This window comes from Theropithecus gelada, chromosome 8, assembly GCF_003255815.1.
Source record: "Theropithecus gelada isolate Dixy chromosome 8, Tgel_1.0, whole genome shotgun sequence".
Taxonomy (NCBI): Eukaryota; Metazoa; Chordata; class Mammalia; order Primates; family Cercopithecidae; genus Theropithecus; species Theropithecus gelada.
The window spans coordinates 41,457,457-41,474,686 of record NC_037676.1 but is presented as its reverse complement, the minus strand read 5'-3'; the positions used below and the strand labels follow the sequence as shown (position 1 = coordinate 41,474,686).

The window sequence follows — 17,230 nt, the reverse complement described above, 5'->3', positions numbered from 1 at the left end:
GGTTCAGGGGCCCGCCCCCCTTCCCAGCTAATTTTTTTTTTTTTTTTTTTTTTTTTGAGACGAAGTCTCACTCTGTTGCCCAAGCTGCAGTGCAATGGTGTGATCTCGGCTCACTGCAACCTACACCTCCCTGGTTTAAGCGATTCTCCCGCCTTAGCCTCCTGAGTAGCTGAGACTACAGGCATGTGCCACCATGCCTGGCTAATTTTATTTTAGTAGAGACGGGGTTTCACTGTTGGCCAGGCTGGTCTTGAACTCCTAACCTCGTGAGTCGCCCGCCTCAGCCTCCCAAAGTTCTGGGATTACAGGCGTGGGTCACCGTGCCCGGCCAATTTTTGTATTTTTGATAGAGACGGGGTTTCGCCATGTTGGCCAGGCTGATCTCTAACCCCTGACTTCAGGTGATCTGCCCGCCTTGGCCTCCCAAAGTGCTGGGATTATAGGCGTGAGCCACCACACTAGCCTGAAAGAGGGTGACTTTTATAAGAGGAAGAAGAGAGTGGATCTCAACTTAAAAACTTGAATTGCATTTATTTCCCTCTTTTTTATCTTTTTTTTGTTTACTTGTTTTTTGCTTATTTGTTTTTATCTTTACTCTGAAGACTAAAAGCAAAAGTAAGAGAGATGAATGTAGTTAACATAGGTGTTAGGAGTTATGAAAGAGCTCATCTGTTATAAAGGTTTTTAAAAGAGTGATTGCCTGAGACCTGACTTGAAATTAAAGTGGCAGCTGTCAGAGGAAGAGGGAATCACTGGGATGTTCTGTCACTTTCTGCCTTGGCTGCTGTGTGGTTAAGTGTCCCTAGGGACTTAGAGGGCAGAGCACCTGGCAACGCACCTCCTTCTCTTGGGCCTGATTTTTGCCATCTCTGCTTTTGTTTACATTTGTTTGGTTTCCCCCTAATCTTTAAGCATAGTGTCTTCAGGCCTGTGAGGCATGTCAGCAACAATTAAGTAAATCCAGAGTTTTGGGGTTTTTTGTTTTTGTTTTTGAAACGGAGTCTCACTCTGTCTCTCAGGCTGGAGTACAGTGGCAGGATCTTGGCTCACTGCAACCTCCGCCTCCCGGGTTCAAACAATTCTCCCGCCTCAGCCTCCTGAGAAGCTGAGATTACAGGTGGATGCCACCATGCCCGGCTAATTTTTGTATTTTCAGTACAGACAGGGTTTCACCATTTTGGCCAGGCTGGTCTTGAACTCCTGACCTCAAGTGACCCACCCACCTGGGCCTCTCAAAGTGTTGGGATTGCAGACATGAGCCACCACACCCAGCCAAAATCCAGAGTTTTTACTTGAAGAGAAAAGACTCAAAAGCCTCATCCAGAAGAAATGTCTCCTGGTCAGATATAAAAGCCTGACAGTATCATACTATTAACTATTATAATGATAATTTGTTTAAGTTTATATTTGTATTGTATTCTGAGAAGAAGTTATCCTCAGCGAGCAGTGGTATAAGAAAGCTTCTGTTTTCTATGTCCCCACTAACTAGTAAGCAGTGAACTTCTAAGAACTCAAGCAATCAAATTGAATCCAGCTTTGTAAGACCAATACAGATATAAAAGTATATTTTTCTAACAGCAAATCCTGTTTTTTTTTTTATTTGCACATGGTAGAATTTGCTTTTTCTGGTATACAGTTTTGTGAGTTTGTACACATGCACAGATTTTTGTGACCACCACCACAAACAGGATACACAATAACTTCAGCTCCCTGAAGACCCCTCTTGAGCTGCCCCTTTATTCAGACCCTGCCTTCAACCCTTATTCCCTGAACTGTGGAAGGAGTCTTCGAGCCACACACAGCCGTGGTCAAGGGTGAAACTTTGCAGGCTACGGGGGCTTAAGCGCAACCTCTGGCCACTAAGTGGCTTGTGCTGTCCTACAAGTAATCCCTAGCAAGTTGCACTAAAATATAAAAACAAGGGGAAAATCTGAGCGGGGCTGGCAGCTGCACACTGTAGGGGAATAGACTTCAGAGAATCATTAATAGTTCAACCAAGTACCCACACAATTAAGTGACAGCTGCAGGCCTCTGGGAAGTGGGAGTATGAGTGAGCAGAATTGTTATAGTTTATTATTTAAAAGATCCAGTTTTCAATGAAAAATTATAAGACATGTAAAGAAACTAGCTCGTGTGAAACACACACAGGGCGGGGTGGGGGGCAGACAGTGGAGACGGCTTTTGAGGGGGCCCAGATACTGAACTTAACAGACAGTCTTCAGAGCAGCCATTACACATACGTTCACAGACTAAAGGAAACCATGTTTAAATAATGAAAAGAAGGTATGCTGGCAGACTCATCAAATAGAGAATATTCATGAAGAGATAGAAATTATAAAATAAAAAAAGAACCTGGCCGGGCGCGGTGGCTCATGCCTGTAATCCCAGCACTTTGGGAGGCCGAGGCAGGCGGATCCTGAGGTCAGGAGTTCGAGACCAGCCTGAGCAACATGGTGAAACCCTGTCTCTACTGAAAAGACAAAAATGAGCCAGGTGTGGTGGCACGCACCTTAATCCCAGCTACTTGAGAGGCTGAGGCAGGAGAATCACTTGAACTCGGGAGGTGGAGGTTGCAGTGAGCTGAGATTGTGCCACTGCACTCCAGCCTGGGAAACAAAGCGAGACTCTGTCTCAAAACACAACAACAACAAAAACCATTTGGAGACACCAAAAGCACAAGGCAACAAAAGTAGGAATATTGGACTATATCAAAATTAAAAGCTTGTGTATATCAAACGATACCACAGAGTGAAAAGGCAACCCTTTCAAATGGGAGAAAATATTTACAAATTTATACCTAATAAGGACCCAGAATACATAAAGAACTCCTACAACTCGGCCAGGCGTGGTGGCTCACGCTTGTAGTCCCAGCACTTTGGGAGGCCGAAGTGGGTGTATCACCTGAAGTCAGGAGTTTGAGACCAGCTTGGCCAACATGGCAAAACTCTGTCTCTACTAAAAATGCAAAATTAGCTGGCCGTGGTAGCAGATGCCTGTAATCCCACCTACTTGGGAGGCTGAGGCAGGAGAATCCCTTGAACCTAGGAGGCGGAGGTTGTTGTGAGCCGAGATTGCGCCATTGCATTCCAACCTGGGAGACAGAGCAAGACTCCGTCTCAAAAAAAAAAAAAAAAAAAAAAAAGAACTCCTATAAGTCAAAAACAAAAAGCAAATGACCTGATTTTTTAAATGGGCACAGGACTTTAATAGACATTTCCCCAAAGAAGACAATACAGACGGCCAATAAGCATGTGAAAAGATGCCCAATATCACAAATTATTTGGGAAATGAAAATCAAACCGCAGTGAGATACCACCTCCACCTATTGGATGGCTATCATATAAAAAGATAAAACCTACAGAAGATAACAGGTGTTGATGAGGGTAATGAGAAATTGGAACCCTTGTGCACTGTTGGTGAGAATACTAAATGGTGAGGCTGCTGTCAAAAACAGTATGACAGTTCCTCAAAAACTTAAAATTAGAATTACCACATCCAGCAATTCCACTTCTGGGTATGTATCCAAAAGGACTGAAAGTCTGGTCTCGGAGAGATATTTGTATACCCATTTTAATAGCAGTGTTCGGGCCAGGCGCGGTGGCTCAAGCCTGTTATCCCAGCACTTTGGGAGGCCGAGATGGGTGGATCACGAGGTCAGGAGATCGAGACCATCCTGGCTAACACAGTGAAACCCCATCTCTACTAAAAAAAATACAAAAAAACTAGCCGGACGACGTGGCGGGCGCCTGTAGTCCCAGCTACTCGGGAGGCTGAGGCAGGAAAATGGCGTAAACCCGGGAGGCGGAGCTTGCAGTGAGCTGAGATCCGGCCACTGCACTCCAGCCTGGGCGACAGAGCCAGACTCCGTCTCAAAAAAAAAAATAATAATAATAATAGCAGTGTTCGTCTGTAATCCCAGCACTTTGGGAGGCTGAGACAGGCGGATCACGAGGTCAGGAGTTCAAGACCAGCCTGACCAACGTGCTGACACCCCGTCTCTACTAAAAATACAAAAAAAAAAAAAAAAAAAAAATGGCCGGGCGTGGTGGCGTGCGCCTGTACTCCTAGCTACTCAGAATTGCTTGAACCCAGGAGGCGGAGGTTGCAGTGAGCCAAGATCAACCCACTGTACTCCAGCCTGGGCGACAGAGGGAGACTCTGTCTCAAAAAAAAAAAAAAAAAGCAGTGTTATTCACGGTCGCCAAAAGTCGCAGCACAAATGCCCGCTGATGGATGAATAGATAAACACAGTGTGGTCTACATCTACAAGGAAATATTGCTCGGTCTCAAAAAGGAAGGAAATCCTCATACATACTGCAACGTGGATGAACCCTAAGTGAAATAAACTAGTCACAAAAGGACAAATGCTGTGTCGTTCCACTCATCTGAGGTCCTTAGGCAGTGAGATTCATAGAGGCTGAGGTTGGAATGTTGGTGGCTAGGGGTTGGGGAAAGGCGAGAATGGCAACTTATTGTTTAATGGGTACAGAGTTTCAGTTTTGAAAATGAAAGGAGTTCTGTGGCTGGATGGTGGCAGTGGTTGCACAGCAATGTGAATATACCTAATGCCACTGAACCATACACTTTCAAATGGTTAAGATGGTAAATGTTATGCAATGTATATTTTACCACAATTTAAAAACATTTTTTAAAAGAAACTCTGCAGTTGAAAAGTATGATAACCAAGATGAAAAATTCGCTAGAGAAGTTCTGCAGTAAATTAGAGTTGTCAGAAGAAAGAGATGTTGCTGTAAGGAATGAAGCAATAGAGATGTTGCTGTAAGGAATGAAGAAAAATGAACAGAGCCAGAGAAATGTGGGCCACCATTCAGTGCATCAGCGGGAGAACCAACAGAGAAGGTGCACAAAACAATATTTCAACACTTAAAAATAATCATGGCCAGGCGCGGTGGCTCACGCCTATAATCCCAACACTTTTGGAGGCCAAGGTGGGTGGATCACTTGAGGTCAGGAGTTCCAGACCAGCCTGGCTAACATAGTGAAACCCTGTTTCTACAAAAATACAAAAATTAGCCCGATGTCGTGGCACATGTCTGTAATCCCAGCTGCCCAGGAGGTTGAGGCAGGAGAATCGCTTGAACCCAGGAGGTGGAGGTTGTAGTGGGCTGAGATCACACCATTGCACTCCAGCCTGGGTGACAGAGCAAGACTCTTGTCTCAAAAAGATAAAAAATAAAAATGTTCTGTAGTAATTTAACTTCCCAAATTTGATGAAGAACACTAATGTACACATCCAGACAGCTTAGCCAAATTCAGTTAGGGTAGACACAGACATACTGCAGTCAGAAATTTAAGAGACAAAGAAAAACTCTTGGAACCCGCAAGAGAGAAGTGACTGTCAAGTCCGGTGTAACTCAAGTAAGATGGACAGCTGACTTCCATCAGAGGCAGTGAGACTGGGAGGCAGTGGATGACATATTAAAGTGCCGAAAGAATCCTACATCCAGCAAAACTGTCTTTCAAAAGTAAGACAAAATAAAAACACTGCCACATAAATAACTAGCAGACCTACCTCACTAGAGGAAGGCAGAAAACTGTCTTTCAAAAGTAAGACAAAATAAAAACACTGCCACATAAATAACTAGCAGACCTACCTCACTAGAGGAAGGCAGATGCAGCAGCTCATGCCTGGAATCCCAGTATTGTGGGAGGCCAAGGCCAGAGGATCGCTTGAGCCCAGGAGCTCTAGGCCAGCCTGGACACCATAGTGAAACCCCATCTCTACCAAAAAAACTAGCGAGGCACATTGGCACACACCTGTAGTCCCACCTAGTTGGGAGGCTGAGGCAGGAGGATCAAGGCTGCAGTGAGCCATGATCATCATGATCGTGCCACTGCACTCCAACCTGGGTGTCAAAAAAGAAAAAAGTAAATAAAAATACTAAAGGAGGTTCTTTAGGCTGAAAGGAAGTGACACTAAACAGTGATTTGAGTCCACACATACACACACACACAGCTCTGCTAAAGATAAGTAGTTAATGATAAAAGACAATATAATTACATATTCCTTTTTCTTTCTTAACTAAGTTAAAATATCATGAAAGAGCACCTTCTGTCTGGTTGCCCTCCAGTCTATAAGAAAGTTGTATGCTGTTCTTGAAACAATCTCTCTAGACCCAAGTTTTCTTTTCTTTTCTTTTCTTTTTTTTTTTTTGAGACTGAGTCTTGCTGTCGCCAGGCTGAAGTGCAGCAGCATGATCTTGGCTCACTGCAACCTCTGCCTCCCAGGTTCAAGTGATTCTCCTGCCTCAGCCTCTCGAGTGACTGGGATTACAGGCATGCGCCACGCCACCATGCCCAGCCAATTTTTATATTTTTAGTGGAGATGAGGTTTTACCATGTTGGGCAGGATGGTCTCAATCTCTTGACCTTGTGATCTGCCCGCCTTGACCTCCCAAAGTGCTAGGATTACAGGTGTGAGCCACCGCATCTGGCCTTTTTTTTTTTTTGAGATGAGTTTTGTTCTTGTCGCCCAGGCTGGAATGCAATGACACAGTCTCGGCTCACTGCAACCTCTGCCTCCCAGGTTCAAGCGATTCTCCTGCCTCAACCTCCTGAGTAGCTGGGATTACAGGTGCCTGCCACTACACCTGGCTAATTTTTGTATTTTTAGTAAAGATGAGGTTTCACCATGTTGGCCAGGCTGGTCTCGAACTCCTGACCTCAGGCGATTCACCCGCCTTGACTTCCCAAAGTGCTGGAATTACAGGCGTGAGCCACTGCGTTCGGCCTAGCCCCAAGTTTTCTGAAGGAAAAATGCAGGCACAGGGAGCTTGACAAGCTCCCCTTTTTTGGAGGGGGGTGCTTTCTGGGTCTTTTATTTGTATGCATTGGGTCCATCACCCCATGAGTGTACCTAGGGAAATCAGCTGACCTCCCTGAACATTCCATGCAGTGAGAGAAGCGGTGAGGAAATAAATGAGTGACTCTGATGCCTGGTCATCTCAGCCCCCCTTTACAGGCACAGTGGGTGGGAGAAGGGAAGGGCTGTGATTGTCCTGACCTCTGGGGAAGGAGGAAAGGTAGGCTGGAGGCTGGGCTGTTAGCACCTCCCGCCCACAGTTTCGAGGGCTCACTCCGGGCCTAGGTTTGCCAGGGTGCCCTTTGGTCCAAATGCAGGCCTTGTGCTTAGTCCTGTGCCCTATTTCACTCTTGGCCTGGAGGCATTTTTGTACTGCTGCTGTCTCAGGGCCAGCTGTGTGGCCGAGATGCTTAGTGGCTGCATGTAGACCAGCAAGCAGAGCACCAGGCTGGCTCAATGCCCTGGGGGTCTGGAAGGCCAGACCCAAGCGCTCCTGCATGATCTGGGAGCAGCCTTTAGCTGCCTGGCTGCCCTCCCAAGTCAGGCTCTCTTGGATCATGGTGGCTGCCAGCCATAGACCACACCCACCCACACTTCATCAGACTGCACACTGTATCTGTCAGGGGACACCGTGGGACTACACCCCATTCTGCCCCCATGGCCTCTCCTGCAAAGCTCGAAGATAGCTTGGAAAGCACAGAGTGCAAGAGAGATGATCTTTATCGTGCATAAGGAATTAAGAGCCATCAGCATTCTCAGAGTGAGGAAATAGTTTTCAAAGAAATCTTATAAAATGTCTTTTCTGTATTGTGTTTTTTAACTGTCATGCCACGGTTTTGTGAGGGTATTAATAATATCAAACCAGTGCTCATGGTTTCTTAATTTAGTAAAAAGATTTCACTCTTAGTAGTCTCCACAGAAGATGAGAGGAACTGCTAAATTTCTACCTGACTTACCAATCAAATGAACGTTCTTGGGACTATATTGCCTTGTTTAGCCTGTTTATACGCCAATTTAGCAAGTTATTAGTGGAGTGGAATCAGGTTTTCAGATTTCTGATGAAGCACTTCAGAGACTTGAACAGATTCTTCCAAATCTGTTGGGAGAATGGCAAAGAGGAAGAGGCTGCCTAGATCAACTTAATAATCATTTGTCCTCTGTTGCTTTTTCTGCTGGCTAAGAACAATTGCTTAGGAATCTCTGGAATGATAACAAGAAATATGGGGCTGTAAGTTGAGCATGGAAAGGAGTTAAGATAATTTCATTTGTCAGCTCCTCTGTTTATATTAATGTTGCATTAATGGAAAGAATATGCGGTCTTACCAGGAACAAAAAGTTTTATAAGTACCATCCATATTTTTATTGAACCTCTAACAGAATCAAAACAAAGTTAGCAAATAAATATGTAAGAGCCATATCTATTTTCATACATGGTTCCATTTTAAACTGTCGCTGAAGGGAAAGTATTTCCCTAATATAGCTCTTGGAGCTTAGCCAAACAGTCCAACATTTCAGGGCACAGAATTGGAACCAGTGATCCTAGGTTTGTCATTTGATAGAAGTTTCGTATGTTAAGCAATTTGCTCACGAATATCTCCCTATTTTTGGTTATGAGTGAAGAAAATATCTAGAATATCTGGGAGGGCGAGGAATCCATCTATGGTACATATGGAAAGGAAGAAAGGAGAAAATGTTGAAGAGTCTTTTCTATGTTAGAGAGTGGGAATAAATTCATAAAGCTTGGCTGTTCTTGTCCCTTGCTTCCAGACAGTAGCGTGCCTCAGACTCTCCAGCAAGGCGATGATCTACTTTAAAAGTCTCTACTGCTGGGGAGTCCACATTTCCAGTGGGAGCTCACTTCGGTGGGCTGCAACCTATTCTGTTATAAATGTGTTTCTCCTATCCAAATACAGTTTGTTTGTTTGTTTTTAAGATGGAGTTTTGCTGTTGTCACCCAGGCTGGAGTGCAGTGGCATGATCTCGCCTCACTGCAACCTCTGCCTCCTGGGTTCAACCAATTCCTCCACCTCAGCCTCCCTGGTAGCTGAGATTATAGGCACCCGCCACCCTGCCCGGCTAATTTTTGTATTTTTAGTAGAGACGGAGTCTCACCATGTTGGCCAGGGTGGTCTCAAACTCCTGACCTGAAGTGATCCACCCACCTTGGCCTCCCAAAGTGCTGGGATTACAGGCGTGAGCCACCGCGCCCGACCCAATTTTTTTTTTTTTTTTTTTAAGAGACTGAGTTTCACTCTTGTTGCCCAGGCTGGAGTGCAATGGCACAATCTCAGCTCACTGCAACCTCTGCCTCCCAGGTTCAAGTGATTCTCCTGCCTCAGTCCCTGAGTAGCTGGGATTACAGGGGCCCACCACCACGCCTGGCTAATTTTTTGTATTTTCAGTAGAGATGAATTTTCACCATGTAGAGAGATTTTCACTGTGTTGGCCAGGCTGGTCTCGAACCCCTGACCTCAGGTGATCCACTTGCTTTGGCCTCCCAAAGTGCTGGGATTACAGGCATGAGCCACTGTGCCCGGCCAAATACAGTTTTTTTTTTTAAGACAGGGTCCTACTCTGTCGTCCAGGCTGAGTGCAGTGACAACACTCCAGTCTCACTGTAACCTCGACCTCCCAGGCTCAGGTGATCTTCCCATCTCAGCCTGCTGGGTAGGTAGGTAATTTTTGTATTTTTAGTAGGGATGGGGTTTCGCCATGATGTCCAGGCTGGTCTCAAACTCCTGGGCTCAAGTGATCCGCCCACCTTGACCTCCCAAACTACTGGGATTGCAGGCATGAACCACCTCGCCCAGCCTAAAGAATAGTCTTTTTTCTTACATGAAAGACTGTTTCCTTGTGCTGTGTCCTCAAATTAGATAAAGAGAGGCTGATATATTTCCTAATAATAACTTTTTCGTTGACTCATTGAATTATAACTGTAAAAGGAAAATGACAAATAAAATCTTATAATTACCTGTCATACGGTCATTCAGATTCCATTTGAACGTCACCAAGGATGGCACTTAGATATCCTGAGGCAGCCTTTCCACTAAAAAAGAAAATATTTTCCATGTAAGTCATGTCGGACCTTGGAAATCTTTTCCTCTTCAGGCCAAATCATCCTAACTCCTCTGACTTTATCTCATTTTAATTATTTTTTGCTGTTTGTTTCCTTTTCCTTTAAAAATATATGCACTTAGATTTATTTATTGTAGATTTATGCAATGCCTTCCCAGAGAGTAAGAGGCTGTGTGGAAAACATCTAAATATCACAGAAGCTGTAGGGCTGGGAAGAAACTTCCCTGTAGGAATGAGAAGAATGCAGAGGGAGCGTGGATGGAGCAGGAATGAGACCTGGAAGGAAAAAGGGCAGGGAAGGCTGAACCCTCAGGGTCCGAAGCAGGAATCTTAGCTAGAGAACCAAATGGCAAAGTAAGTCTGTTCATGTTCCATAAGTCCACGAAGGCCGTTGACTGCACTGCTCAAGACAGGGTCAGAATTTTCCACCCCTCCCCACAGGACAATCCTGTGGCTCACGGTTTCAGGCTAAACGGCCTCTTCCTGGCCCTGTGGTCTCTGGTTGATGTAGAATAATAGACTTGGACAGGACCAGAAGATGTCATCTGATATTGACAATTTTGAAGGGTGAGGGCCCGGCAGCATTCTTGTGAGTCCATTCTCTTTATTAGCCTCCCTCCTTCCCATGTCTCTCCCTGCCCACCCCTAGCTCAGGCCAGGAACCCAGGGAGCCTCAGCACCCAGAGTTGAACCTCATATCATCAGGGCCTGGCAAGTGTCAGCCAGGAGCATCACTTCCTAGTTTCTCAGCATTGCTTTCATTTCAGTGCCTCCTACTGTGGTGTGGTGTGGTGTGGACTCATGGGAAGGAGATAGTGCATTTAGGGACTCATTGTTTAAATCTACTTTCAGTGATGCAGCCACATCTTTAAAATGACCAAAATTGGACTCGATTACTGCTAAAGTCCCTTCATACCCTAATGTTCTATGATCTTCTAACTCTGTAAACCAAAACAGGAATAAAAGCGTAATTATAGGTTGCTTCTTGTAAGCATTAGCTTCAAACAGTTTCAGGAGAAAAGAGGCCAGCAGAGTCCTTGGCATCATCGAGATATTTTCTATTCAGTTCAGTCCTGAGGGCCAAACCTCAAAAGAAGCATAAGGAAGATGAGGGAAGAACTGAGAAAGACTCTTTGTGACTGATCGTGGGCCCTTTGGAATATAAATTGAATACGGGGCTGGGCACAGTGGCTCACGTCTGTAATCCCAGCACTTTGGGAGGCTGAGGCGGGAGAATCAGTGGAGCCCAGGAGTTTGAGACCAGCCTGGGCAACATAGTGAGACCTTGTCTCTACCAAAAAGAAAACAAAATTATCCAAGCATGATGGCGTGTGCCCATAGTCCCAGCTACTAGAGAGGCTGAGGTAGAAGGATTGCTTGAACCCAGGAGTTTGAGACCAGCCTGGGCAACATAGGGAGACCCCTCCAACCTGTAAAAAAATAAAATAAAAATTACTGGGTGTGGTAGCGCTTGCCTCTAGTCCCAGCTACTCAGGAGACTGAGACAGGAGGATTACTTGAGCCCAAGAGCTTAAGGCTGCAGTGAGCCATGATCGTGCCACTGCACTCCAGCCTAGACAATAGACTGAGACTCTGCCTCAAAAATAAAAACAAAGGAATAAATAAATAATTGGAATATAGTAGAAGACTCCACACCATGCAGAGACCTTTTTACTAAGCGCTCCAATACTAGACAAAAGGATATTCTTGATGGTGAAAAAGATAAGTAAAGAGAATACAAAATGTGTTTTATGTTTTACATCGTAGGTAGTAAGCCTGGAGAAAAATTGAGGCCCCGGCTGAAAACATAAATAGATTAATGGTGAATTCATTTTGTTTATTTAAGAAAACTAAGCCTATTTTTGTGATATGTTCCTAACTTTTTTTTTTTTTTTTTTTTTTTTTTTTTGAGACAGAGTCTCGCTCTGTCACCCAGGCTGGAGTGCAGTGGCGCGATCTCGGCTCACTGCAAGCTCCGCCTCCTGGGTTCAAGCCATTCTCCTGCCTCAGCCTCCCGAGTACCTGGGACTACAGGTGCCTGCCACCACGCCCGGCTAATTTTTTGTATTTTTAGTAGAGACGGGGTTTCACCGTGTTTGCCAGGATGGTCTTGATTTCCTGACCTCGTGATCCACCCGCCTCAGCCTCCCAAAGTGCTGGGATTACAGGCGTGATGTTCCTAACTTTTTTTTTAAAAATGTAGTGTTTTGAAGGGTCTTCCAGTGATAAAGTGGTCATTGCACATCGTAGAAAATTTTGGATAACGTCAAAAAAATAAAAAGAGACCTAGAGAGAAGTGCAATTAACCTGTGGGCTTATTTCCTGAAACTCTTAGCCCACACTCTCTTAAACACAGCGGAGGCCATGTGGCTAATGTCATTGTGTGTTCCCATGTTTCCCCTAGGATCACCGTGTTCCAGTGTCATGAAAATCTCTCAAGTTACATCATTGCAGTGGCTACCTAATATTTTATCTTTTAGAAGAAGTTGCCTTAGCCACACCCCTGACTGGGAACATTTAGATGTTTCTTCTTTTTTATGATCATAATAAATGACACTATATTCCACGTCTGCATTATTTGCCCACATTTCAAAGTCTTTGCCTGTTTTCTTGAGCAGTTGAGGCTGATGTCATGAAGAGCACCCATACCCTCCTGAGTGCTCCTCATTCACAGTAGGGCCCTGGAGTTGCCGTACATCTGACCTGGTCAGTGGACAAGAACCATTTTCTTTTCTTTTCTTTTCTTTTCTTTTTTTTCCAGACAAGGTCTCACTCTGTCACCCAGGCTGGAGTACAGTGATTCAATCTCAGGTCGCTGCAACCTCTGCCTCCCGGGTTCAAGTGATGCTCCTGCCTCAGCCTCCCAAGTGGCTGAGATTACAGATGCACACTGCCATGCCGGCTAATTTTTGTATTTTTAGTAGAGGCGGGGTTTTGCTGTGTTGGCCAGGCTGGTCTTAAACTCCTGACCTCAAGTGATGGGCCCGCCTCGGGCCTCCCAAAGTGTTGAGATTACAGGCATGAGCCACTGCACCCAGCTAAGAGCCATTTCAGTAGGAAGATAGCTACTTTTAAAATTATTATTATTTTAAAGAACTGTATAAACCATTTCTAACTGTACTTAGGTAGATACCATTACAGAACCTTTCATCACAGATTCATGACAGTTACCCTTGCAGAACTGATTTCAGAGTTGACTTTGGGGTCACAGATTCAGAGTGACCCTGTGATTGTAGCTTGCCCACACTCAGACTTTCTCTGAGTGACGTCCTTGCAGGTCTTGGTCTCTGAAGTGCCCAGAACTTCAGATTTAAAGGATCTTCAGTCTGTGGTTCCCCATGGGAATGATTTTCAGCTGAAATGTTTATATTTGCATAAACTTAATACTAACAAATGGGTTTCTACCGTGAGATCCTCTAGAAGCCATCTGGAAGGCTTGTCTGTGGAAAGCCGGCTTTTCTTTTCCTTGTGGATTTGAAGAGAGGTCTGTAGGCTGGCTCTGGAGCAGGCCTTTCCTCTCTTCCCTGGCCCCGGAAGAATCACGTCCCGAGCCCCTCTCTGTGGGCTTCATGTCTGCAGCGCTAAGTCAGCGCCCCCTCGATCGGTCTCCCCGCTGCCATTGTTTCAAATGTGCTGTGACGTACATCACCCCTCCCTGAGTCCTTACTTGACTGAGTGAACTGGCTGGGTTTTCTGTGTCTCAGTGGAAGATTCCTTTTCTCATTGAAAAGAGAACCGTTTTTTTCTTTCTTTTTTTCACTGTGTAATCTACATACCATCCTAGGGGACTTGGTGGAGGTGGGGGGCAAAGCTTGCAATATAGATAAGGGAAAATATCAAAAGTGAACATTACCTTTTATGACCAGTATTTTTTCTGATCACTTTTTTTGAGGTAGACTGTATATACCTCAATAAATAAAGCTCAGCAGTTGTGAGTGAACAGTTTCGTGAGTTTTGACAACACGTGCAGTAACACAGCTACCACCATACTCAAGGTGCACAGCAGAGCACTCCCTGTGTAGACATGGGTTGTTGTTTCTCTTGGGTAACTACACACCAGATTGGGGCTGCTGGGTCATGTGGTGAGTGTACACTGCACTTTTAAGAAATTGCCAATAGTTGGCCAGGCGCAGTGGCTCACGCCTGTAATCCCAGCACTCTGGGAGGCCAAGGTGGGTGGATCACTTGAGGTCAGGAGTTCAAGACCAGCCTGGCCAACATGGTGAAACCCTGTCTCTACTAAAAGTACAAAAATTAGCCAGAGGAGGTAGTGCAGGCCTGGCTACTGGGGAGGCTGAGACAGGAGAATCACTTGAACCTGGGAGGCAAAGGTTGTAGTGAGCAGAGATCGCACCATTGCACTCCAGCCTGGGCAACAGAGTGAGACTACATCTCAAAAAAAAGAAAGAAAAGAAATTGCCAATTGGCTGGGGACGGTGGCTCATACTTGTAATCTCAGCCCTTTGGGGGGCCAAGGCGGGTGGATCACAAGGTCAAGAGATCGAGACCATCCTGGCCAACATGGTGAAACCCCGTCTCTACTAAAAATACAAAAATTAGCTGGGCGTGGTGGTGCACACCTATAGTCCCAGCTACTCGGGAGGCTGAGGCAGGAGAATTGCTTGAACCCAGGAGGTGGAGATTGCAGTGAGCCGAGATCATGCCACTGTACTTTAGCCTGTGACAGGGCAAGGCTCCATCTCAAAAAGAAAAAAAGAAAAAAAAGAAAAACAAATTGCCAATAGTTTTCCAAAGTGTCTTTACCATGTTGAGTGGTTTTTTTCTTAGCACCCTTTTAGTGTTTCTCTTTGTCTCCCTTCTTCCCTTAAAAAGTCCCTGTCCAGGCTGGGTGCAGTGGCTCGTGCCTGTAATCCCAGCAGTTTGGGAGGCTGACCGAGGCAGGCAGTTCACAAGGTCAGGAGTTCAAGACCAACCTGACCAACCCATATGGTGAAGCCTTGTTTCTACTAAAAATACAAAAATTAGCTGGGCATGGTGGGGCGTGCCTGTAATCCCAGCTACTTGGGAAGCTGAGACAGGAGAATTGTTTGAACCCGGGAGGTGGAGGTTGCAGTGAGCCGAGATTGCGCCACTGCACTCCAGCCTGGGCCACAGAGCAAGACTCCATCTCAAAAAAAAAGAAAGTCCCTATCCCTCACAACGTGTGTCAGTCTTTAACCAAAAACAAGGTCAGAGTCTGCATGTTGAGGAAGAAGAGCAGGTCTAAGGGAGGAGGCTGGAGAAACCCACAGGACTGGGAAGAGAGTGGGGCACAGGGCTGCCTGAGAAAGATCCTTTCAGAAGGGTTTGGGAACCTCTTGTTTGTTATTCTTCCTGTGACAACAGTGATGCCAGTAACTTCAAGTTGCTTGAGGCGAAACACTTCTGCGCAATTAAGTTTGATCCTCACAATAATTCTGTAAAGTGCATGTGCTGTCACTATCCCCATTTTATAGATGCCGCAATTCAAAAAGTGTGTGTGAGGTACCCAGGGTCAGCCACTAGAGAGGAACAGAACTGCGACAGGACCTTATGCTTCCTGACCTTCGCCCCAGGGCTTTATCTGCTAAGAATGGTAATAGTCACCACGTATTGATTGCTGGAATTGAGCTTGGGCCTTCTTTGCATGTAACCGGTGGCGAGGCATCTGCCACAGTCTCCACGGTTCAGGTGAGTCATTGAGGTGACTTACCCAGGGTTGCATAGCCAGGAGCTGGCCGGACGGGAATGGACCTAGAGTCCCTGATTGCAGGTCCTGTGCTCATTGCCCTTCTCCACACAGGAGAAACAAATGTTCCTTTTGTAACCACAGAGAGGAAAGAAGGTGGCAAGCCTTTCTCCTTAGGCAGGTGCTTGCTGGACTTAAGCTGGTGGGCTGAGGGTGTGAGTGTGAAGGAGAAAAGCCGCGTTAAAGAGCATAGGCACAATTGTGGAAATGAGTTGTCTAAGACTGTTTAAGTAGGAGAGGGGATCTCCGGGCTGACACAGTGCCAAGGGGAACATCAAAGTGATTAACAACCTCCCCAAGCAAAACCAGGCCAGGGCGAAGCTGCTCGGGGGCTTGTGCCCGCCACTCTTCCCACCCACGGCGCTCCTGTGGTTCACCTGTGTGAGTTTCACGAGTTTTGACAACATGTACAGTAGTACAGCCACTGCCATATTCAAGGTGCACAGCAAGGGAATCGTCCATTAAGACACAGTAAACCGGCCAGGCACGGTGGCTCAAGCCTATAATCCCAGCACTTTGGGAGGCTGAGGCGGGCGAATCATGAGGTCAGGAGATCAAGACTATCCTGGCTAACATGGTGAAACCCCCGTCTCTACTGAAAAAACAAAAAAATTAGCCGGGCATGGTGGCGGGCACCTATAGTTCCAGCTACTTGGGAGGCTGAGTCAGGAGAATGGTGTGAACCCAGGAGGCGGAACTTGCAGTGAGCAGAGATGACGCCACTGCACTCCAGCGTGGGCGACAGAGTAAAACTTCATCTCAAAAAAAAAAAAAAAAAAAAAAAAAAAAACACACACACAGTAAACCCGCCTGGTTCACCCATTGAAAAGCCCACCTGTGGTCAGACCCTATCCTAGCCCCAAAAAGCAAAACTGAAAACAAATGCGAAAGAGAAGAAAAACCTACTTGGTATTTTTCAGTTCAGTTCCATAAACCATCTATCCTCTCTCCACCCCCATGTTTAATCCACCATCTGGTCCTGTTGGATTTTGCTGCTGCAGTTCTCTTAAATCATGGTATTCCCTCCCACCCACCACCATCCACACCCTGGTCCCAGATGCTTCATCTCATGCCTAAGCCATGCAACGGGCTCCTGACTCATCCTCCATGTTTTTGCTTGCCTTCTATCCAATGTGGTCACCACACTGCAGCCAGAAGGATCTTCTGGGCCCTGGTGTGGTGGCTCACGCCTGTAATCCCAGCACTTTGGGAGGCCAAGTGGGGTGGATCACCTGAGGTCAGGAGTTCAAGACCAGCCTGGCCAACGTGGTGAAACGCCATCTCTACAAAAATACAAAAAAATTAGCCAGGCGTGATGGCGGGTGCCTGTAATCCCAGCTACTCGGGAGGCTGAGGCAGGAGAATCTCTTGAACCCGGGAGGCAGAAGTTGTAGTGAGCCAAGATTGCGCCACTGCACTCCAGCCTGGGCGACAGAGTGAGACTTTGTTTTGTCTCAAAAACAACAGAAAAATTCCTAAGTCTGGGCCGGGCATGGTGTCTCACACCTGTGATCCCAGCACTTTGGGAGACCAAGGTAGGAGGATCACTTGAGGATAGGAGTTTGAGACCAGCCGTGGCAGCATAGGGCAACCCCCATCTCTAC

The 17,230-nt window shown here is 46.0% G+C and overlaps 1 protein-coding gene across 4 annotated transcripts in view; it reads left to right on the top strand.

Moving 5' to 3' along the window:
• Positions 1–17,230, top strand: part of SLC20A2 (solute carrier family 20 member 2) — a 127,758-nt gene that overhangs the window by 51,502 nt on the left and 59,026 nt on the right. Inside the window, exon 2 of one of the 4 annotated variants that reach the window (XM_025393306.1) lies at positions 11,666–11,720. The exons of the other annotated variants lie outside the window; for them this stretch is intronic. The gene's annotated coding sequence lies outside the window, so the exon portion shown is untranslated. The remainder of the gene's footprint in view (positions 1–11,665; positions 11,721–17,230) is intronic. 4 annotated transcript variants of the gene reach the window in all.